Below are 26,406 nucleotides of genomic sequence, written 5' to 3'. Positions count from 1 at the left end.
TTTCCACTTCCTCAAGAACCTCACCGGTCAGAACAACGACATCTGCAAAACTGACGATCTCGAATCCGCTGGGAAGTTGCAGCTATAACACTAACACTTATATTCCAGAGCGTTGGGTCGAGTATGGGGCCCTGAGGAACTCCCGCCGTGACCCCTGCCTCATGTTCGTCTCATAGCCCAGTACTCGGTTCTGAACCTGGCCCAAATAGTCCGGGACCCGCATTCTATGTAGTACTAAGGCGATAGCCGCTCAGCTGGCACTGTTGAAGGTCTTTGGTTCAATGCTTCCTCCGCGCTCGCTATGACTGTGCGGATGGCGTCCACCGTCGAGATCTATATCCGAAATCTGAACTGCCTCTGCGATAATCCATTCTCACGTTCAGCGTAGTTCGTCAGCCTGTTGAGAATGATCCTTTTCTGAAGTTTACCATGAGTATCCAGCAGGTATGTAGGTCGATACGCTGCTGGATCTCCTGGTGGCTTCGCTGATTTTGGCAGTAATACCAGCTTCAGGATCGTCTGTAGAACTATCCTGACTATATCTGGGAACGCCAGGATCGCAGTCTTCAGTCTTCATGTTGAAGATACTGTCCGGACCGGGAGCTTTCTTCACTTGCAGATCATATACCACTATAAGAAGTTCGGCGTTGGTGACTCGATTGTCACCAGCATTTCCACCGTCTAGACAATATGGCGCATTGTGACAATAATCTTTTCCCCTCCCTCGCACTAAGGTGTAGTTTTTTCTGTTGATGCATTCAAAATCTCTTTGTTCAAAAGTGGATGCAAAGGACGTGTTGGTCTTCCTAAGCAAGTGTATTTTCTTTTTCCGATATAAGGATCCACGGGGTTACGCCATGGTTATGTTTTAAGAGTAAAGCGATGGAATCTTGCTTGCACGGCTTAAAGTCTGTTAATCCAAATCCCCGCGAAAGGACTCTAAACAACAGAAACTGAAGCTTCCAGAACAGACCGAACAGGTGAAAAATATTGCGCACGCAGGCAATATGGATCAGTGAACTCTTTGGCAATTCTTTTAATGAAACTGAAGATTCTAAATAGAATATTAACATTTGCTGTAACATAAGAATAGTGATCTCTGGAAGACGTCTGAGACTCTAGAAAAACACCAAGGTCTCTGACGACTCTCAGACTCAGAAATAACGTAACTCCAGAGGATTGGCTTTTTTTCTAGGTATTAAATAGTTCACCGAGCACTGACATACATAATCAACAAATTTCCATTACACCAATCACATAAATCATCTAGATGTCGCATTCTATGTAGTACTAAGGCGATAGCCGCTCAGCTGGCACTGTTGAAGGTCTTTGGTTCAATGCTTCCTCCGCGCTCGCTATGACTGTGCGGATGGCGTCCACCGTCGAGATCTATATCCGAAATCTGAACTGCCTCTGCGATAATCCATTCTCACGTTCAGCGTAGTTCGTCAGCCTGTTGAGAATGATCCTTTTCTGAAGTTTACCATGAGTATCCAGCAGGTATGTAGGTCGATACGCTGCTGGATCTCCTGGTGGCTTCGCTGATTTTGGCAGTAATACCAGCTTCAGGATCGTCTGTAGAACTATCCTGACTATATCTGGGAACGCCAGGATCGCAGTCTTCAGTCTTCATGTTGAAGATACTGTCCGGACCGGGAGCTTTCTTCACTTGCAGATCATATACCACTATAAGAAGTTCGGCGTTGGTGACTCGATTGTCACCAGCATTTCCACCGTCTAGACAATATGGCGCATTGTGACAATAATCTTTTCCCCTCCCTCGCACTAAGGTGTAGTTTTTTCTGTTGATGCATTCAAAATCTCTTTGTTCAAAAGTGGATGCAAAGGACGTGTTGGTCTTCCTAAGCAAGTGTATTTTCTTTTTCCGATATAAGGATCCACGGGGTTACGCCATGGTTATGTTTTAAGAGTAAAGCGATGGAATCTTGCTTGCACGGCTTAAAGTCTGTTAATCCAAATCCCCGCGAAAGGACTCTAAACAACAGAAACTGAAGCTTCCAGAACAGACCGAACAGGTGAAAAATATTGCGCACGCAGGCAATATGGATCAGTGAACTCTTTGGCAATTCTTTTAATGAAACTGAAGATTCTAAATAGAATATTAACATTTGCTGTAACATAAGAATAGTGATCTCTGGAAGACGTCTGAGACTCTAGAAAAACACCAAGGTCTCTGACGACTCTCAGACTCAGAAATAACGTAACTCCAGAGGATTGGCTTTTTTTCTAGGTATTAAATAGTTCACCGAGCACTGACATACATAATCAACAAATTTCCATTACACCAATCACATAAATCATCTAGATGTCGGTGAAGTGTAAATAATCTGCTGTGGGTCGTAGAGTAAGAAACTGTTTTAGATCGTGAGTGTATATGAGTATGCATCCTGGTGTGATAACATAGGAAACATCATTGAAGGATAGAGAGAATAGCAAAGGTCCGAGGTTACTTCCTTGGGACACACATGACATATTAATAACACTGTATGATTCATTATTCTTAAGCTTTACAGATAGGCGAGATATGATTTGATCCATCCGGTAAAGTCAGATGTAGCACCCAGTAGTTTGATCTTTGCAAGTAGAAGTAGTAGATCTACACGGTCGAACCTAATTTTTTGGAAATTTCGGCTTACCTATATCTGGCTTGGATAACTGTATAGATAAAAGATGTATTCAGTAAAGTTGCTCAAAAAAGATTTTTTTTTTCAAAAATGGGAACTCCTTTTGAGGAGAAGTTAAGACACCAATCCTAAAACAAATACCATTTGCTGATTGCTGTAGGTCAAGGTCAGAAAGTATGTATGAACGTCTTTTTTCCAAACTGGGGTCTACTGTGCGACGTTTCATAATGGCTCACGCGGCTTGGTTCGACAGAAACAGACCGATGCAAAGGTGTGTAAACTAGGGTAAAGAGCCTATTGAAGCGTTAGCCCGGCTTCATTGGGAAAATTCTCGGAAACTGGCGGGCTGGTTTGTGGTATGACACTTTACTCTTTTTTGTCCTAAACAGGGCGAAATTGTTCCACAAAGTTCACTCAGCTAGTTTAGGAACACTCAAAGGACTACTGAATGTATGATGGAAAGGAAGCGTGCGCAAGCGAGACGAACAGATGCGTGCGTTGCTGCTGCGGTGTGCTAACAGCAGTCAGTGTTGCTGGTTTACCCGATGATTCTAGACATTTCTGTTATTGGTTCGTGGCATTTCGTGATGACGGAGGAATGTTCTGGAATATACCGGAGCTGGTGCGAATAGAGCCAGTTTTGAATCTATTAGGGAGGGTGCCACACTATTTCATTAATTACTCAACTTACAACGGTGGAATGCATTTAACCCATTCATGCCCATGTTGTTTGTGGACAACAACGTTTTAAACAGGTATAACTTTTGATTGAGGCAAGATTTTCTCACAAAACCAAGTGTGACTATTGCCTTTCGTTTGAGTATTAACAGTTGTAAAGATCAGCACTAGAACTGAAGTTATCATAATTAGTCTGACTGGGTTCCGGTGGAGCAGTGCTGCCAGGGACAGTTTACGTTGACGACGGAAAATAATTGTTTCATATTTCTTTGTTATGTTGCAATATTATTAAAAACTGATAAAACTTATTAATTTAGACTGTCTTTGGCTAAATTTTCCACGCAATTGAACTATTGTAAATATTCTAGGAGAACTGTAGGGAGCATCGGAAGGTAAAAATTGAGCAGCCTCTAGCACTGCGGCGGAGACACCCATCTCTATGAAAAAAACCTTTTCGTGTTTCTTGACTTCACCGTTTTCAACGAAAAATAGTTTTGAAACCATAAATGCAATAGAAAAAGTTGGACATGAAAGGGTTAAATTGGCATGAAATCTTCGCTTAATTCTTAAGAACCAATAAAAGACAACGGTTGGTCGTGTTCGAGCGCACAAAAAACTCGAATCGAGCGCCTCAACTATCGCCCTGCCATTTGAGCCACTGTGAGATGGCATCCACTGCTCTGACCTACACGGCTTCCAATGAATAATTTGTTGACTACACGTGTCGTACAGGAAAACCTCACACTGGACTGGTTGGTTAAGTGTCTATGTAAAAGGCCACCAATTTCCGCTGCCTAAATGTATAGTTGATATTTTTCTGTTTTGTACACTCTATACCGGGCGCAGGCTAAATGCTGCTAAGACCAATCGACCGACCCCCTTCTGCAGGCGCATTCTCATCAGCAGTGCTGGGCACGTTTCGGCTTCAGTTTGATTTACGACTTTGCGTTGATTAAGTTCTCCTGATGGCAGTATGTACGTATTTGCTCACAGGCCGCGACTGGTGTTGACTTGCATGCAAGTTGGTGCGCCTAGCTCAGTGCCACCTGGTAAACATCTGCAGCATCAGACTCGTCTCTTCGCATATTTATACATTGTCTTTGCGGATAGACATTACCCGGTTTCGGTTGGGATATGTTCGAAGGACTGACAAAATGAATGAGATGAAGGGGGGGGGGGGCAATTCTTTCTTTGCAGAAGTTATTTATGTGACTACAGAGGCGTTGGTGACACTTTTTCACTTGGCGAAATTTCATTATCTACGGTTCATCTGCATGCGATTCGTTCGTCAGTTCCGTTTGAAGAGGCGGTTTTCGTGTTGGTTCCAAAATGGAATCACGTTTCAATGGATTTATCATTGACCAAAATAATAATTTTGAAGGGTAGAAAGATGTTTGTATCGGGCAAAAATTAAGCATTTCAAACAATATGAGGTAAAAAATGAGTGGGTAATGTCAGAGACATAACCGCAGTGAAGTAGAATACACTTTAGTCTTTCAATTTGAATGCAGCAAATATTTTTTATGTTTCGATAGATTGTATTAAAATCGGATAAACCTCGTTGAACTATCGCAACGTTTTAATAGGGTTTCGGCAGGGACGAGGGTGACCAGCTTTTTTCGAATGATGTTCGAACTATATAACTATATTCGAATTCTACTGGTATAAATGATTTTAATAAATCTCAATTTCATTGTAAATGCTGCCAATAATTTTAATGATAATTCACAATATGTTTCATCGGTATAGTTACGTACCTTTCACTGCAAACACTACATTCCAGATGACCAACACGGTTTCATGCCGACAAACCTGCTCTCGTTCACAACATATGTAATGGATGGATTTGCTGACGGATTGCAAACTGATGCTGTTTACATGGATCTATCTGCGGCCTTCGACAAAATCAACTATGATATCGCAATAGCGAAGCTGGACAAACTCGCCATTCATGGACAACTTCTGCGCTGGTTTCGTTCCTATCTCAATGGAAGGCAACTCCAAATCAGCATTAAGGACTGTCTATCTGCACCATTCTTCGCTACATCCGGCATACCACAAGGAAGCCATCTCGGTCCAGTAATATTCCTCCTCTACCTTAATGACGTCAATATCACATTACAAGGACCCCGCCTTTCTTTCGCCGACGACATGCAAATTTTTCAACAAATACGGGATAAAACCGATGCCGAGTTTCTTCAAAGGGAACTGGACAGCTTTAGTACGTGGTGTAATCTAAACAGAATGGTTTTAAACCCGAGCAAATGCTCAATCGTTACGTTCACGCGGAAACGGCATCCGACTCAGTTTAACTACCATTTTTTCGGCTCGAGCATTCTAAGACACTCTCACATCAAAGATCTCGGAGTCATCATGGATTCGGCACTAAATTCAAACCACACACGTCATACATCGTGGATAAGGCATCACGACAGCTTGGGTTCATCTTCCGAACAGCGAAAAACTTCATAGACGTATATTGTCTTAAATCGCTTTACTGCGCGTTGGTCTGCTCAACGTTAGAATATTGTTAAGCTGTTTGGAATCCGTACTACCAAAACGGGATTGTCATAATCGAGGCTGTCCAACGCAGGTTCATACGCTTCGCCCTTTGTCATCCCCCATGGCGAAACAGATTTCAGCTGCCGAGCTATGAAAACCGTTGCCAGCTAATACACCTCGCTACAAGACCAGAGCATTATGGAATCAACTTTATCTAATTGTACACGCTCTTAGCTGACGTGATTTTTGCAAACAGATTATTGACACTGCTTAGTCTACTAATTGAGTATAATCCGTAGATTAAATCGAAAAACTCTAAAACCTTCTTCCTTTCCTGGTATTTCGAAATTGAACATTTTATACGCCTTAATCGAAAGTTTCATCGAATACATTTCTCGCAATCGAAAGCGGTCCTCAAAACAATAACATAGTACTATGCTATATTTCCCACTAAGAGGAAAAAAGTTGGATGAACACCAAAATTTCTCACCAGGGCGAATATTTTTGGTCAAACCAGTTTTTGTACGTGAAGGTCACAAATCCTAATTTAATAAAGTCATGGGTGCGTTTCGACTTCGTCTCATCAGAAACCGACACTAGCTTATGTTCGGGATAGATTAGCGCCGACTTGGCGCTGAGTCGCTACAACGAAAACACACTGGTCCCGTCGGAGCAGAAGTTCTGTTTAGTTCTGCCGATGAGATACAGTGAAGTCGAAACTTGTTTTGGCTTAGCAGGCCAATGCGAAAGCACTATCCTATATTTCCCCCTATTTTCGCATTGGCCTGCTAAACCAAGACAAGTTTCGGCCATAAGCGGCTTCAGCTGGTTGACAAAGGAAGGGCACGTCTTTCTGAAAAAATATTGCTTACGGACGATTTAAAATACATTTAGAAGCGTAGACTCATTTCTCATTTATTTTTCATTCTTGTGACAATTTGTTGCAAAATTCTATCGACACCATCAGCAAATCGACCAAAACAATATCGGACAATATGAATCATAAAATTGACGAACGGCTATCACACCTCGAGAACGAACTGCTTTCCGCTAAATGTTCTGAGCCGTACCCTCTCGTCAATTCTGACCAATTGGAGGAATTGAAGGAAGAAGTGAAAGCTATTTCCATTGCAATCTCCAACATGACAATACCAGAAAATGGCATGAATCAATCAAAATCCCTGGCTGAAGAATTAGCGGAAAAATCACACGCTACAGTAATCCAACAGAAAATAGATCATACGTCTCCAGGCTGGCGATTTTTGGGCGATAAATGGCAATGGAAGCAGGATTGGACAAAATATGACGCCAAACAACGCATTCGACGACTTCAGGAGAAAGCTGCTGATAAGGCAAGGCGCAACCGAAAACGTCGTAAGCAGTCAAGTCAACGTGACAACGATCGCGCTAACAATCATCATCATAACGACAGTGGTAAGACGTCAGACAAATTACTACTTGCCACGGCGAAAAAACAATTTTCCGTTCCTCCCACAAACACCGAACATCCGATTGCAGGTCTTGCAATACCAGCGGTAAAAACAAATTTCATAAACTTTAAAAAAGGTGACACCATCAACCCGTACCGTTCAGCTAACGAAAACATTCAACCCAAACAAATGAAAGTGACACCTACCAGCGGCGAAAATAGTTTAAACACATTGGCAACCACATCTCAACATTCGAACACAGACAGCCAATTTGAACTGGACCCCTTGCACCCTCCAATCGTACGCCTCACGTCACAATCAACGAATGGCGACGGTCGCTTTTTAAAGGCCAGACTTCGCGAACCAAAAATAATGAACATTGTACGCCTATACCTGGCATATATGAAGGACCAACACCCATCTACTTGCGTGGAAGGAATGACGCTGACCAGCATCAAAATGACGCTCGCATCCGAAGGACTACCGACCACTCCTGACCATCTCCTGCGCATTTTCATCGAAGTCTATCAGGAATATGGGCTAAACCCAGACGAAGCAGCAGCAGACCTTGACTCTTATGGAAAATTTTTATCAAGCGAAAGAACCAGGCGCCTTCAACAACTCCGCGAAGCTACGCATAAATTTGGAACGTCGAATTTTCGGAAGTAACGACGCCCTCTATAGAGGAAGAATATATAACTGTAAGTAATTTAAATATTCCAAAAACTTCTTCGCATCCACAACAGAATTCGACTGAAATTTTGGTCTATTGCCAAAATTTTAATCGAATGAAAAGCCCAGCCAAAATGAAAGAAATCCAACAAAAACTAATTTCATCTTCTTTTAATATAATTCTTGGAACAGAAAGTAGCTGGGATGAAAGCGTAAGAAGCGAAGAAATTTTTGGAAATCAATTTAATGTATTTCGGCATGACCGTAATTTGTCTCTTTGTAATAAAAAGTCTGGAGGAGGAGTCATTATAGCCATAAACGCAGACTTTCCTTCAGAAGAAATAGAAACCATTAAACATATAGAATTTGAACATATATGGGCAAAAGCAGTAATATCAGGAGAAGTGCACATATTCTCCTCTGTGTACTTTCCACCTGAAAATGCTCACAAAAAATCATTTGAACTATTTTTTCAAACTGTAGAATCTATCATGTCAAACATGGAACCTGAAGTAAAACTGCATATTTATGGCGACTTTAATCAACGTAACACCAACTTCATCGTAGACATTGAAAACGAATCTATCTTACTCCCTGTCGTAGGCGAAAATGAAACACTTCAATACTTCTTTGACAAAATATCTGAATTTGGCCTGCACCAAATCAACCATGTAAAAAATAAACAAAATTCATATTTAGACCTCTTATTCACGAACTGCACTGAAGACTTCTGTGTTAATGCATCTTTAACTCCATTATGGAAAAATGAAGTATTTCACACAGCAATCGAATATTCAATTTTTATTCATCAAAACTCTTCCCCGAACGACTTGGAGTATGAGGAAGTGCCGGAATACCAAAAAACTGACTTCGAAGAAGTCAAACGTAGACTATGTAGAATAAATTGGCAAACTGTATTGAGTATAGAAGGAAATGTCAACGAAGCAGTGACTAAATTCTATTTAATTGTAACGAATTTAATCTCTGGAACAGTACCAGTAAAAAGAAGAAGAAGAACTCATGGCGGCCAGCAGCCTGTATGGTTCAACCAACATCTGAAAAATTTAAAAAATAGAAAGCAAAAGGCACATAAAATTTACAAGAAAGAACATAGCATTACAAATCGGCAAAACTATCTGGATATTTGCTCCCAACTCGACATAGCCATTAACACTGCACATGAAGAATATAATCGTAAAATCGAGACTGAAATCAAGACCTATCCAAAGAATTTCTTCAATTACGTGAAAACGAAATTGAAAAGTAGCAACTTTCCATCCCAAATGCATTTTGACGGACATGTAGGAAATAACAATACTGAAATTTGCAATTTATTTGGAAAATTCTTTCAAGAAGTCTATACTTCATATTCCGAAACAGACCGCGACCGCGACTACTTTTCATTTATACCTGAATTTTCAAATGACATTGCCGTCCACGAACTATCTGAATACGAAATTACCACTGCACTAAAAAACTTAGACGCATCAAAAGGACCTGGGCCGGACGGAATAGCACCAATATTTTTAAAAAATCTAGCAGAAGAATTCACTCTACCACTACTACATATTTTCAACATGTCACTGAAAAATGGAACATTCCCAGAAATATGGAAATCATCCTTTTTAGTGCCAATTTTTAAATCAGGCGCTAAATCGGACATCCGAAACCATCGTGGGATTGCCATTATATCATGCATTCCAAAATTATTCGAAAAACTAGTAAATGACAAAATATTTCAGCAAATCAAAAATCAAATAACAAGCAAGCAGCATGGCTTTTATAAAGGCCGCTCAACAACATCAAACCTTTTAGAATTTGTAACATTTACTGTAAATGCAATGGACAATGGCAACCATGTGGAAACACTCTACACTGACTTTAGTAAAGCATTTGACCGTATTGACATACCTTTATTACTCTTCAAACTGCAAAAATATGGCATAGAAAATAAACTATTGAAATGGCTCGAATCATATTTAACGAAACGTCAACAAACAGTTCGCTTTCAGAATATACTCTCGGAACCAATTTCTGTCACCTCTGGTGTACCCCAGGGTTCCCACTTAGGCCCTCTTCTTTTTATTTTGTACATTAATGACATTACCTTTATACTCAAACATCTTAAAGTGCTTATATATGCAGATGACATGAAACTTTTCATGGAAATAAGAAATGTCAAAGACACTGAAATATTCCAAAACGAAATAAATATATTCCACACGTGGTGTAGCAAAAGTCTACTCCAACTTAATGTAAAGAAATGCAACTCAATAACCTTCAGCAGAAAAATTTCAAATGTTCCCATAGACATACACTTAGGCAATCAACTTGTAGAAAAATGCAAAATTATACGAGATTTAGGCGTAATCTTAGACTCCAAGCTCACATTTGTTGAACATTATAATACAATAATAAATAAAGCAAATAGTATGCTGGGCTTTATTAAACGTTTCACCTACAATTTTGAAGACCCTTACACAATAAAATCATTATACAATACATATGTCAGGCCAATTTTGGAATATTGCAGCATAGTATGGAACCCATACACTGCCCTGTACGAAGAACGCATTGAATCAGTCCAAAAACAATTTATTTTGTACGCGCTTCGTAAACTAAACTGGACGACATTTCCCCTTCCATCGTATAAAGCACGTTGCATGCTCATTAATATACAAACACTCAAAGAACGCCGCGAATTTGCCATGCTTTACTTTATCAACGACATTATTTCTCAACGTGTACAATCCGCATCATTACTTTCGCAAATAAAATTTTATGTACCTAGCCGACAACTAAGAACTCGTAATTTATTCCAAGAACAATCTTTTAAGACAAACTATGCTAAAAATAGCCCCATCAATAGAATGATGCGTCATTATAATGAAAATTGTGTAATAATTGACCTTTCCATGTCTAGAAAACAAATCAAATCTGAACTAAACCGTAGAAATAATGTATAGTATATAAGTAAATATTGTAAAACCATTCTATGTAGTCTACATATGCTTGACGAAAAAATAAATAAATTACAACGGTTAATATTTGGGGATGGGCAACTGGTAAATCAAACACCAGGTTTGAATGAAATCACTATTTTTTATAGTTCGTTAATTCGATACGGCTCATTGCGATGTCTCAACGTAGCCGAGGGTCTTTTATGTATTTACAAAATATAACCTGAACAAAACCAAATGTTCTTGAGTGTTTGTCGAATTTCGTACATGCTACTTTCTATAGCTTCTTTCGCGGTGGGGAAACACTTGTCTGGTCGCCAGCTGCATCTAGAGGTTCATTTATTTTTCTTTGATCATTCATGTCAAGATGGGAAATCCGTTCGCGAACGGTCTAGGAAAACTGGTTCTTTAAATAAAAAGAGTGGAATGGAGTTTCTTTTCAAGCAGATGCCAATAAACTAACTCACCGTCCCGCAAACTATCCTAAATTCTCTCTTAATTTGGAACTGGACGAAGAACCATATTCAAGAAGAATAAAAATATTTCACATTCTCTATTTCTGCAATTTCATTATAAACAACTGGCCAACCTTCAACGAACCTGTGTAATAGTTCAGCTGGCAAACGCTCAACGAGAGCTTTCGCTCCGAAATTATACTGCATGTGCCTCCCGGCCTTTCCAGATCAGACTGTTTCGACAATCATTCGCTATATTCAATCAAAAATTCAACTAAACGGAAAAATGGTTCATGTGATCTAGTTCTTTTTACAGAACTAGTCTGCTAATCTCTAATCGGTAATGCCGTGTTCAGGCTCACGATTAAATGTTTTTCGTTGCCTTTTGAACGCATAGGTCACTGAACCCGCACTGTAGGTGTTGGCTGTTGATGTTGGGGTGCTTGATGCTGCGTTTTCAGTTGAACAGTTGGCAACCCTATGTGGTGCAGGTGATGGTAGTTGGATTGATTTGCCGTAGATGTGTCGGCAATCGGCTGTGATGCATTCTCCAGACCATCTTCCGCGCAAGGGTTTTGCAGTGTGTACCGTCTAATTACAGTACTTGCACACAAGGGTGGCAAAAAATCAATACTGAGGCTCGTTTTTCGATTTCGATCAGCTCCAAGAGCAGATATAATCGACTGATTCCTTCAACCCTAAAGTGAGGCTCACTTACTGATGGACTTCCCGCCCATCACTGAACGATAGAAAATAACGATCATAGAGGGATAGAATTAATACATCGCACACGCATCGCTTGTCGTGCCATCAGTAGATGAGTTGTAAATGTATGGCTCAGTGATAGAAAGATGAGCGATGTTATAAGATACTATTTTTGAGCATCTGATGTAGATCTGATTCTCATAATGATGGAATTTTATTATAGAATGAGATGTATGTACAATGGATGACGAAAAGAGAAGGGAAATAGATGTTTACCGCCATTTTCAAATTCAAGATGGCGACTTCCAGTTACGCAAAATCGCCAACAATCCTATTAATATGAATATTTTTGGAATGCGGTTGATGAGTACACGACGGAAATCGATGTTTGGTGTCGTTTTGAAATTCAAGATGGCGACTTCCGGTTACGCTAAATCCTCTATAATCTCATCAATATGGGTATTTTTGGAATGGGGTTGATGAGCACACGACGGAAATCGATGTTTGGTGTCGTTTTGAAATTCAAGATGGCGACTACCGGTTACGTAAAATCGTCAACAACCCCTTCAATATGGGTATTTTCGGAATGCGGTTGATGAGTACACGACGGAAATCGATGTTTGGTGTCGTTTTGAAATTGAAGATGGCGACTTCCGATTACGCAAAATCCTCTTTAATCCCATCAATATGGGTATTTTTGGAATAGGGCTGGTGAGTACACGACGGAAATCGATGTTTGGTGTCGTTTAGAAATTCAAGATGGCGACTTCCGGTTAAGAAAAATGGTCTACAACTCTAAAACAATTTCATTTGCAAAAAAAACTTAAGAATAAAGTAATAAGAAATAATTATGAGACAAGGAACTAAAAGGAAATAAATAAAGAATATGATTTAAGCAAAACCGCAATCTTGAATTTCAAAATGGCGCCAGACAGCGATTTCAGTCGTACACTCATTGACTCCATTCCAAAAATGTTGAGCATTAAGAGTCACTACAGCGAATACTTGTTTTATCAGTCGCTGTGTTTATTTTAGACCGACGAAATGGGGACACAGTTAAACTTCGATATACATCTCGGTTTAAAAATTGTACGTTATATCGAAGCATGCAAAATTCTCACAGAATTGTTATCTATGGTACTTTATTTTGTAGAATTTTGATAACGAGTAACTAATTTGGAAATCTTACCCACATAGCAGTGTGAAACAGCTTTTCTCTTAAGAATATTATAGTGGTTCCATGAAAAAGATGTCACAATTACTTTTCTTACTTACAATAATTTTTTTTTATTTTGAATATATTTTATATAATTTTAACCTTAAGGTCATTCGCTTCTTCGGGTTTGAAAAATCTCATATAAGAAATTTCTAACCCTATGTGCGGAGTCGAGAATCGAACCCAGGTGCGCTGCTTACAAGACAATCGATTTACCAACTACGCTACGCCCACCCCCAGTTATAAGAATTAACTTTATTGAAAATTTTCTTATTTTGACTCATTTCCTAATAATTAAATCATTAGTCATTATTATTATGTCTGGGTTTGTAAAGTGTTTCTTAATATTCCCACAGCTTGCACCTCATCAAATAAAAGCAATACATGAACTTATATCATTAGAATGGACTATAAAGATCCACTTGTATCCACGATTCAAGAAATTTTGAAAACATATTTCAGTCCGCTAACCGGTTTCTTAAATACCCCAAACCGGTCGTAAAACGTGCACAGTAACTAAAATTATGATCTCTCACGCTTATTAATTTGATGTGACACATAATAGGATTCGAAAACACTTTTCGATTCTAGTAACCAGATTCAGAAGTTTCAAAAACCAGCAGTAAAATTTTGATAAAAATCGCTGGATTCCTAGGGTACGTCATTTCATGCGTCACATGATGGCAAAATCAATGCAAAACAGACAAAACAATCATGAGTCCAGCGACCTGAATTCAGGAATATCCGAAATCGGAGTTAAATGTGTCCGCATTACTTTCAATATGATTCGTAGATCATGTGGTTGAAGTAATTTGATGACCCAAATGTTGAGAATGATAAAAAGATTCTGTAGTCCGAAAAACCGAATTCGGGAGATTCAGGAAGCGATTGTATTTGATATTATTCATTTCAGTTTTCAGTTAGAACTTACAGATCTTGTATTATTTATTGAGATACGTGGTTGGTTTTAATAAATTACGATCATACGCAAATGAAATTGGAAAAAATCGCTCTTTTAGCTTTCACTGAGGAAACCAATTGCGAACATGCTCATTAGAAGCCAAATTAATACGTTTTAAGATTGTGTGTAACATATTGAATTCTTAAATATGGAATACATGCGTTATTGATGAGAAATTGGGACCTGAAAAATAAATTAAAAAATAAGTACGTTATATCGAGTGACGCTATATCGAGGGTAACATACCCCGATATCGAAAATTACCTGTATTGGACAAATTGGGACACATTTTTTCTATCCTTTTCATTAACCATATAACCTATACTGATTATTTGGTATACATTTCTCTAAAGGGGGTATTCCAGTGCAAAATTTAAAAAAATGATCTTTTTATTTTTGCATATTTTGCATCTTTAAGACAAGAAAAGAAAGATTCAGAAAAAGGTTTACTTGAATTTAATCTAGTTAGGCTCATAGAGCTCATAATTTTTTCTATACAGTGTTGGGTAAAACATGTGCAAACATGTACTTTAATGTCATAACTATAATTATAATTAATATTATAACTATTTGTAGCTTTCAAGGAATTGTATGTGTTATTAGCGTCATGATGGCAGAATAACATTTGTTTAAAACTTTTTGTTGTGAAACATAATCTTTTCCGTATGTTTTTGTACTATTTCACAAAAAAAACCCAAACGGAAAGGAAAAGTTACACTTGTTTTGTCCAAAGAAAAAATGCACTTCGCATAATTTTTTTCAGTGTGCCGTCGTTAACGAATTTTTTGCCCATATAACGATATGGAATCAAATTAGAACTCTGAAGCACCAATTGTGCAGCTTTACTTTGCTTCGGTTCGGTTCAAGAACGATTAAGTTAACTGACGCGATCTAATAAAGTTCGGTATTTGTTACACATGTTTTATCCAACACTGTATAAGGCTAACAATCGGGTCAAAACGCTGATAAAACCGGGGGTAGACAAAATTTGGGGCTGATAAAATCGGGCCTTCACTGCATCTTGAATTTCAAAATAAATCCGAATCTTAGGTTGCAAAACCGGAAGTCGCCATTTTGAATTTCAAAACGACACAAAACATCGATTTCCGTCGTGTACTCATCAACCGCATTCCAAAAATACCCATGTAAATGGGGTTGTTGACGATTTCACGTAACCGGATGTCGCCATCTTGAATTGCAAAACGACACCAAACATCGATTTCCGTCGTGTACTCATCAACCGCATTCCAAAAATACCAATATTGATGAAGTTATAGAGGATTTTGCGTAACCGGAACTCGCCATCTTGAATTTCAAAACGACACCAAATATCGATATCCGTCGTGTACTCATCAACCCCATTCCAAAAATACCCATATTGATGGGGTTGTTGACGATTTTACGTAACCGGAAGTCGCCATCTTGAATTTCAAAACGACACTAACCATTGATTTCCGTCGTGTACTCATCAACCCCATTCCAAAAATACCCATATTGATGGGGTTGTTGACGATTTTACGCAACCGGAAGTCGCCATCTTGAATTTCAAAACGACACCAAACTTCGATTTCCGTCGTGTACTCATCAACCCCATTCCAAAAATACCCATATTGATGGGGTTGTTGACGATTTTACGTAACCGGAAGTCGCCATCTTGAATTTCAAAATGGCCACTATACATCGATTTCCGTCGTGTACTCATCAACCCCATTCCAAAAATACCCATATTGATGGGATTATAGAGGATTTTGCGTAACCGGAAGTCGCCATCTTGAATTTCAAAACGACACCAAACATTGATTTCCGTCGTGTACTCATCAACCCCATTCCAAAAATATTCATATTAATAGGATTGTTGGCGATTTTGCGTAACTGGAAGTCGCCATCTTGAATTTGAAAATGGCGGTAAACATCTATTTCCCTTCTCTTTTCGTCACCCATTGTACATACATCTCATTCTATAATAAAATTCCATCATTATGAGAATCAGATCTACATCAGATGCTCAAAAATAGTATCTTATAACATCGCTCATCTTTCTATCACTGAGCCATACATTTACAACTCATCTACTGATGGCACGACAAGCGATGCGTGTGCGATGTATTAATTCTATCCCTCTATGATCGTTATTTTCTATCGCTCAGTGATGGGCGTGAAGTCCATCAGTAAGTGAGCCTCATTTTTAGCGATGAGGAAAAAACCGATTATTGCCACCCTTGCTTGCACATAGAAATCTGCCCATCATGGATGCATAGCGTGACTTGTTTAATTATAATTCCGTTGTGTTTGAATGTGTAGTCAAGAGGGAGTAGACCTGCATTATCACCACAAGAACATCATTAGCCATATTCGGGAAAAAGTTTCTTCAAGTATCAGGTGAAACGGATTCTACATCTCTAAATTATTACGTAGTCGTTGATAGCTCATACAACCTTACCTCTATACTGCCATTTTCAATATACACGAGAATCTTAATTCCAATACTGTAACTTTCAGTCACATATTTTAAGTTGCTCTCTAAAAGGAATATTTCTGTTTGGTCTAGTATGGATACTACCATTTCATTCCATTGATTTCGGGCAGATTCGCAATGCAAATGCGCTAGAAATTAGAAAGTTTGAGCTCATCTCAGCCAGCTTTTTAAAGCTTTTTATTGATTGTAAACAGTTTTGCTCGGTCTATTTATTTCACTGTTTTTTATTAACATGGTACCGAGTTATTCTTCAAGTAGTTAAGGAGAAAACAAAAATAGCTGTGAACAAATACTCGAAAAACCTTCATAGTCAACTTGGGAACTAGCAATAATGTTAGATCATTCAGAATGCACTGTGACTCGAGTGATTAAAAAGTACAAGGAAACCTCGGATAGTGTCCAATGGGAAATAGACAGAAAGAATGAACCGGAAACGGCGACACAATTCACCTTTTATTGCACACACTGGGAAAAGATATGTCCTCAAGCAGGAATTGAATCTGCGATCATTTTGGTTCTTGTCAAGTTACACGTTAAAGCTCTACGTTAGATATATCAAATAGAAATAATTTCATTAAAAGTTTTGCATGGTACCGAATATACCGGTACCTACTTATTTTTATTCCGTACCAATATTTCAGTACCAAAAAAGATCGAAAACCAAACTTTGCGTATTGCTTGCACAAATTCAAAATTGCTTTTATTACCAAATTTAATTAATTAGCTTTTACTTGGTTAAAAAAAGTATTACAAAAAATAAACTGATCACTTTGTTGATCACTTCTAGATTATTGCCATATGGAAGTAGGTAAATGCAAATATATTTTTACCAAAACATCTGGTCGAAAAGAGGGGGGGGGGGGCACGTGCTCCTGCGTGCCCCTCCCTGGAGCCACCAGTGGTTTCGGCTTCACTGTGTCTTATCGGCATAAACAGAACTTCTGCACGGACGTGACATCACGTTTGACCAGTCGTTCGATTGAAACACAAATTTTGTTTTTGTTTTAGGGATTTTGCGTCAAGCCAGTGCTAATCTATTCCGACAATAAGTTAGTGTCGGTTTCTGATGAGACGAAGTGAGCGATATCGGTTTCCGGTTGCAGTTATTGAACAAACACTGGCGCGAAATCTTCAAGAGGTGGTGATCCTAATGGATCCGCTTCACGAATATTGTTTTCGCTGAAAAGAATTCTACAGCGTTAAAGCTGTATTGAATGTATTTTTTTTTTTTGAAATTCATCTATAAATCACATCACGGGTGTTTTGGCTGGAACATAACCCAACTTTATATTAAGCCACCTGTGCAGGAATCCATCCTCTCCTCACATTTACGGCATTTTTCTTACCGGTAGTAGATTTTTTTGTGTGAAACTTACTTGCAGGTCAAATTTCTGGATCGAAATGATGGTCGCTAACACTCACGCTCACACCTTTGCCAGTGTATGAGAGCTGTACTTCGGATCGAGTTCCTACCCGTTTTTACGCCAAAACAGTAGTACCGCCGGAACGCAACGAGAAAACGTCGGAAATACCCTACGGATCGCACAAGACCAACGACGGAAATACTCACTACACCCGAAATAATCAATTTTAGGCATTTTAAGTGACAACGCAGCGCAGAATTCCATATATGGCCTAGTAGAACACCGAAACTGCCTGATCCAAATCGTTTCCATCCAGCATATCACGCCAATTGACTGCACCAATGGCCTATGAGACTTCATCCAGGTTGCATCGAGTAAAATCAAAATTGAGGTCGTCATTAGTTGTACCAGAATCGTCGCCGTCGTTAGAACACGCGTTAAATCTTTAAACGAAGGGCTTATGGTGTAAGTTTGTCTTACTTAGAATGAATTATTTTATTCAATATTTAGTTTTTATATGCATGACGATTGCCATGCATACATCAATACATAGTACATAGGGTCATAGCGTTAGACGCCTGGAGTGACAATTTGCTGCGCCGTATCCATGTGCCTTGCACGTCATCAAATGTGCAGCGTCGACAATAGACCTCGGTGATCGACCGCTCGAGTTGGTCACCGGTGTGCTGTGCGAATAAAGTTCGATTGAGTACAGTCGAACTTTATATAGCACGGTATAATTTAATTAGTGGGACGTCACACCTATCCCCTACAGAAAATGATGAGACTTCAGGTGAAATCATTTTATGCACTCCAGATGCCTATAAAATCATATCTTAGTTTTATAATATTTTTTTTCCATTTTTTTCTTCTTTTCTTCTTTTTTTACTTTTTTTTTTGTTTCTAAATAATTAAATTTTACACTTCTCGGCAAGTGCTGAAAATAATGCAATCGTTCCCTTCCTTTTACTGGGATGAAAATATATGATTTTCTGTATATAATATTTTGTAGGTTTTAGTTGTTTTCAAGGTCTTACCACTAATGATACGCATTGGCAGGCTTAATGTTTTTACCGTTTCACTCAGTTTCTTGTTTTTTTTGAGCTAGTATCATGCTGCTGGTTAGGCTTATTCTAATTTTATTAATTCAAGGTAACCACAGTAGTCTTATCAAATCATAATAAAATTAGATTTGTAGTTATTTAATCACTCTATTTTTATGCACAGTTTGTTCTTCTTTTGTCTCACAATGTTCTATTACAATGTTGGGATGTAGGATGTTTTTTATAATAAATGGACCTGAATATACTGGATCTAATTTCCTTCTGTTCTCTATTTTTAACCAAACTTTGTCGTTAATTTTTACATTTAATGGATTTGTTTGATCGGCTTGATCTTTTATTCTCATAACTTTGTTTTTATTTAGTAATCCTCGAGCTTTGGAAACTGTTTGTTGAATTTTGAATTTTAGTTCCGAATAATAATGTTCATGATTGTAGACTGGATCTATAGTGTCTGCATTTTTCAAATATAATGGAAAGTTAACTGGTTTTCCAAATACAAGTTCAAAAGGAGCAAATTTTATATCTGAATGGGGTGAAGTATTGTAACAAAAGGCATAGTATGAAATAAATGAGTCCCAATCATTGCGCTCTTCATTAATGAAATGTCTTAAGTATTCATTAAGAAAACGATGATTTCGTTCTAAGCTACCAACTGTTTGAGGATGGTAAGCAGTTGCAAAATTATGATCTATTTTTAATATTTTACATACATTTTCAAAAATTTCATTCTTATACTCAGTTCCCATATCTGTTTTTATTGCAGATGGACAACCGTATATAAGTACAAAACTTTCGATGAATGCTTTCGCTACTGTTATAGCTTGCTTATCCACTAAAGGTGTGATAATTACATATTTGGATAAATCGCATTGCAAAGTGAGTGCATAACGATTTCCATTATTTGTTTTGGTAAATGGACCTACCGTGTCGATTGATATCAAATCGAACACTTTAGCAGGTGTTGTTGTGTGAATAAATTTTTCACTTGTTTTCATTTTGTGTTTATTTTGTTTACATAGAATGCATTGTTTGACATAATTGGTTATTGTGGACTTCATATTCGTCCAATAATAGTTTCTTCGCAATTTCATCAATAGTTTATTTATACCTACATGTCCTCCCAAGAGAGTATTGTGGTTTTCAGCTATGATGTTTTGAATATCTATTTTATTTTTTATCACTGCAGCTTTTTTATATAGTATTATACAGACGTCTTTTAATGTTTCGTTGCAGCTTTCTTTAAATTTTTGAACGTTCATTTTTTTGAATATAATGCTGCTTAATTCTAGCGCTAGTTTCTTTATTGACATTTTCTTGGCCATTTCATTTATTTGCTTTAACGCATTTTGAACATCTATAACATTTTTTTTGTAAGTAAGTTGCACTGATGCTAACTCTTTTTTCTTTGTTTTTGATGTGATTTTTATTGATATTATCGAATGGCGCATTTCAAAGACCAATTTTGGTAAACTGAAAGCGTCTATATTGTTGACAGATTCATAAGCCCTGAGGTGATCAGTCTCAGTAGCATTATCAACTGTTATTTTGTTTTGGTCGACTTTCCCAGTTCTAGACCTAGTTTGAACTGGCAGGACAAGTAGTACTTCAGAATTGATAGTTACGCGTGAAAGAGCATCAGGTACCGTATTATTTTTGCCTTTCACGTATTCGATATCAAATGAGAAGTCTTCTAAATCCGTTCTCATCCTTGTTAATTTGGAGGATGGTTCTTTCATCGAAAATAAATATATAAGAGGTCGGTGATCAGTTTTCACTAAAAAGCGTCTTCCATATAAATATGGTCGAAAATGTTTGATTGCCCAGTGGATGGCTGTTAATTCTTGTTCTATAGTAGACTTATTACTTTCTCCTTTGGTGAACATTCTACTAGCGTATGCAACAGGTAGTTCAGCATCGCCATGTAATTGAGATAACACAGCTCCGCATGCTAATTTAGATGCGTCTGTGCTTAAAATAAATTGTTTATTGAAGTCCGGAAATTGTAAAATTCTTGGTGACATAAGCTCTTGTTTTAATTTTTCAAACGCATTTTTACACTCTTCACTCCACTTGAAGACTGCATTCTTTTTCAGAATTGCATTCAATGGAGCGGTTATATCAGAAAAGTAAGGTATGAACCTTCTGTAATAATTACAAAATGCGACAAAACGTCGTACTTCGTCCGCATTTTGGGGTACCGGATATTTTTCAATCACGGAGAATTTTTCCTTGTCAGGTTGAATTCCTTCGGCGGATATATGATGTCCTAAATAAGTAGCATCTGCACAGAAGAAATGACATTTAGCAGGATTTAGCTTGAGATTAAATTGTTGGAGTTTGGTGAACACTCTTTCTAAATTTTTCAAATGGTGGTCAATAGAACATCCAATGACAATAATATCATCGATGTACAGAAAAGCACATTCCGGAGGAAGACCGCTTAAAGCTATAGTCATCATCCTTTGAAAACTATTGGGCGAGATTGACAGTCCAAATGGAAGTCTGTTAAACTCATAATGCCCTTGATGTGTGGAGAAGGCTGTTAACTTTTTTGAGTTTTTGTCTAGTTCGATTTGATGAAATCCTGACATCAAATCAAGAGTCGAAAAATATTTCGCTCTCCCAAGTTGGTCCAGAATATCATCTATTCTAGTTAGAGGAAATTTGTCGGCTATAATTTTTTTGTTAAGTTGACGAAAATCACAGACTAAACGATGCTTTTGATCTTTAGTATTGGATTTTTTCGGTACTAACAAAATTGGTGTGTTATAAGGTGACGTGGAGTCTTGAATAATTCCTTTCTCGAGTAAATCATTAACTTGTTTCGTTATTTCAGCTCTGTGAACTTCAGGAGTTCTGTAGTTTTTTATGTATACTGGTGTGTTGTCGGTAGTATTTATATTTTGTTTATAAAAGTTATTGCAGGTTAGCATATCACCTTGCAAAGAGAAAATATTATTAAATTTTTTGCATAATTCTATTAATTTGCCTTTGGCTTCAGCATTTACACCATCAATATTTAATTCTTTCATGAGATTTGTATTTCGGTTTTCCTGGTCAACATCTTTGAACGTATACATTGTATATTGTTGTAGAGGGATTATCTGTTTAGTAAAATTTTTATCAATTATTACTGCTTTATTAGTTGTGTTAATGAATTTAGCTATTGCATGTTCTGAATTAACGATAGCGTTTCCGCAAAATACTCCGGGTTGAACTTCACATGACAGTAAAACGTTATCTTCTTTGGTGCTCTTCGTATTTATTTGTCTATAAACCTCACAGCGAGGTGGTAGGACAATTGTATCTTCACAAGTGTCTTCAATTATTATTTCAATTGGACCAAGGCTAGTAGCGCATGTTAATGTCCAAGTGTCATAATCAATATTACAATGATATTTGGTGAGAAAGTCTCGACCTAAAATACCATCTGTCGGAATTGGAAATTCGTCATTCACTATATGAAATTTATGTAATAGCGATACACCATCGCTAGTATACAGTTCTGTAGTCATAGAACCTTTAGTTTCAGTTTTGATATTGTTTATTCCCGTAATCAAGCATTTGTCAGTTATTGTGATAAATTCGTCTTGGTTTAATTTATTGGGTTTCAGAATCGATATCTCTGCTCCCGTATCTATCAAAAATGTACAAGTATAATTTGAAATTTTTGGTTTTAAATTGATAAAATTAGTTGGTTTGGTATGAATATTGAAAATGTATCTGGTCAATGGTTCCTTATTTGGGATAATGGGACTGCTTGTTGTGTTTGCTGTTGTTGTTCTTGCGGGTTGCTTATACCCCCAACATGCTGAGCATGTTGATTCTGCTGCTGCTGCTGCTGTGGCTGTTGAGGGCCTTGCCAGTTTTCCGCATCGTTGTAAAATATTTGATTATGTTGACGAGTATTTCCACCCCGTGTGTAACTTTGTCCGCGGTTATTCTGGATTCCGCGGCCTCTATTTCCATTTTGGTGTCCCCGATAATTGTAGTTATTTTGATTGAAAGGGCGGTTTTAGTAATATCCAATATTTAGTCTCCTGGCCATCTTGCCACACCGCGTGCTGCTCTAACGTATTTATTATATTTATTAGCGGATCTCCGCTTACCGTAGGATTTTTACTTGTACGCGACCCCATTTTTTTAACTGTCACTGGTTGAGTGGGTAGCGGTCGGACGGCTGAATCTCGGTTAACTTGGCTAATGCTTAATAGTCACGTACTCATTCTCGATAATAGTAAGGTTCGTTCACTTGGTCGTAACTTAGCATCAGGTCACTTAATTCACTTGGTCGTAGTTTAACGGAATGGCGTATCTCACAATTTGGCTAGTTCTCATTCTTTTGGTTACTTTTCTTAGCACACTGGACGAATTTTCCACCACTGGCACTCCTCACTTTTATTTGTATAAGTTCTTCTGGAGTTATTGGCAGTTGCTGTGCGATCACTACTAATCAGTTGGGTCTTTAGATCTCCATTTTCACTTAACACACGCGAGAACGGAACGAGCTGTTAGGATTCGCGGATCTACAGTACAAGTGCGGGTTCGTGCCGCTGGTAATCACTGCTCGGATACGAGCCACGGTCTGCCATGTAAGCTTGTCTTACTTAGAATGAATTATTTTATTCAATATTTAGTTTTTATATGCATGACGATTGCCATGCATACATCAATACATAGTACATAGGGTCATAGCGTTAGACGCCTGGAGTGACAATTTGCTGCGCCGTATCCATGTGCCTTGCACGTCATCAAATGTGCAGCGTCGACAATAGACCTCGGTGATCGACCGCTCGAGTTGGTCACCGGTGTGCTGTGCGAATAAAGTTCGATTGAGTACAGTCGAACTTTATATAGCACGGTATAATTTAATTAGTGGGACGTCACAATGGTGTGAGGGTCTACCTTAAGTATAGATGTCGGAGGCTTGATCGGTTTGAACACGTTCGTTGACACGTTGACCGGAGGAGTGAATATTATACAAGTCAGGATTATTTTTTGACCCCAGATAAATGCAGCAAATAAAGAACGACCGACCTGGCAGGGAAACGCGTTCCAAACATTTACATCTAGGCATTTTTAGTTCAGTCGCAGCCAGATTTTTCTTTATCGCAATAAGAACACCACCTCCGTGGCGTAGGTGGCCGGTAGAAGAGCTACGATCGGAACGATTAATAGCGTAGTTCGTCGTATGCTCGGAATGTAATACATAATTGCGTAGCCAGGTTTCGGTGAGAACAATAATGTCGTGATAGCAGGAGATAAGAGCAAGCAAGAAAGTCTGAGTTTTTGTTCTCATTCCACGGACGCTCTGGTAGTAGACGGACAGGAAATCTTCAGAGGTCAAGTGTGTGATAAATGCTGCAATTGGCAACTTTTGCGCCATGACCAGTATAACATAATTTTTTGCAAAAGAAGTCAAATTTTCATTAGGGGTTTGGGATTTAAAAATACAGTTGCTCTCGGAGATGCTACGAGAATAAAATTAATATGAATTTTATGAGAAATCTTTTATCTCACTACTAGGTGATCTGTGTGTTCATATATCACCCCATCTACTTCACGGCTGAACGCAATGCTTAATCCATCAACTCTGGACAAATTTCCATTTTTAAGTGAACCTACACTTCTTTTTTTTCTTCGAGGGAAACTTACATATTAATTTTTGAAAAATAGTTAATTTAATATTGAGTTAATTCAAAAATGTTTTCGGAAGACTAAGAGAAACGAAAGCAATGAAATTGAAAGATGAATCAGTTATAAGCTTAGAACGGAAAACTAGGACTAGGCAAGCTCATATTGATATAATCAAAAGAAAATGTGAAGAATCCTTTGCCTTCTGTTGGTAGGAGTTGGAAGTCCCACCCAAGTATACCGAATGGTCGTTGATAAAATATAACTCATCATCATGTTTTACCACAGGCGCAGGCAACTGTTGTGGTAGCCGGCCCCCTGGTTTGTAGTACTGGGTAGGTTATACACAGCAATACGTACAAGCAGTTTACGGTGTAGGGAATATTGATGACGGGACAAGCTGTCATTTCTGAACAGATAGATAGAAGAAAGGCTAACAATTGGAATAGTGCTACTTAAACCTACAATTTGTTGAATCTAATTATTATTAACTATTACTCAATGCTAAATTCAGTATCACAGGATCGCTTAAAACTACCTTCAGATACGTAAGTAAACCTAAATATACAAATATCGCCTTAATCTAACATGCAAATGGTATGTACAGGTGATTGAATATCAGGAACACCTACACGTGGTGTAGACCGATTAAAGATAGTTGAGATCAAGTTTAGTGTAGACATGCATGTTTAAAATATAAAGAAGTTAACAGTGTTCTCGAAACTTCTAATCGCAGATTAGCAAAAACCCGGCGAACGCGATTTGCTGAACTTTTTTAAGAGCCTTTTTGAGGCTGCAGGAGAAAAAACAAAATTTCTAAGACTATATATTACACAATGAAATTAAAATTTAATGAAATATACTATTCTAGCTTTAACCTACCAACTAAAAAAGGCTGCTCTAAGGATTGTTGACCCATTATTGCCCAACCTACTATATGTAGTAGGCGCTAAGAATAACTCCTATTACTCAAGTAATAACGCAGAACAGGCATTATCAACGAGTTAATATTGTTCATATACTCTTGCAGAATATGTTTAGAGAAGTTAGAGTGGTTAAACCGGTGGTTATGTTTTGTTTTTAATCAATTTTCCCTTAAGGGGTTACACATTTTTGTTAGGATGTAAAAAATCGAATTTTTGTAAATTAGATATTCTGAAACTACATACGCTAAGGAAAATTTTCTCAAAGTTTCATTAACATCGGAATACTACAACTTGAGTTACAGCTATTCATAGACCGCTACCCATTGACCACTCGTAGGCGGTGCGTAGTGTTTGATACGCTAGACTGTTGACTCGCTGCACCGACAGTAAAACTCGATTATCTCGGAGTTGTATTTTGTTGAAAAGTTCATCCGCGGCGATCACGATATCTCAGGAACCGTTTAACCGATCAATCTTAAATTTTCACTGGTTGTTCCTTATTATATCAGCTACTTTGAGTACAAAAATAATTTTACTGGAATGACCACATCATTTTTTTTCGATCGGAAAACACAGTTTGTGTTGAGCGTGAAAAATAAGTTGGGCAATAATGGGTTAATCCTTACATCCGAACATACTGAAAGAAATTTTCGGATCTAACCTCAAATATGGCTGATGACAAGGCATCAGCGGAAGCGGTCGGTCGAAGCTGCATCCA

At 38.1% G+C, this 26,406-nt stretch overlaps 1 protein-coding gene across 2 annotated transcripts in view; it reads right to left on the bottom strand.

Moving 5' to 3' along the window:
• Positions 1-26,406, bottom strand: part of LOC131677603 (uncharacterized) — a 592,646-nt gene that overhangs the window by 210,302 nt on the left and 355,938 nt on the right. The gene's annotated exons all lie outside the window — the stretch shown is intronic.

Source organism: Topomyia yanbarensis, chromosome 1 (genome assembly GCF_030247195.1).
Source record: "Topomyia yanbarensis strain Yona2022 chromosome 1, ASM3024719v1, whole genome shotgun sequence".
Lineage (NCBI taxonomy): Eukaryota > Metazoa > Arthropoda > Insecta > Diptera > Culicidae > Topomyia > Topomyia yanbarensis.
This window is presented reverse-complemented; position numbering and strand designations above follow the sequence as displayed.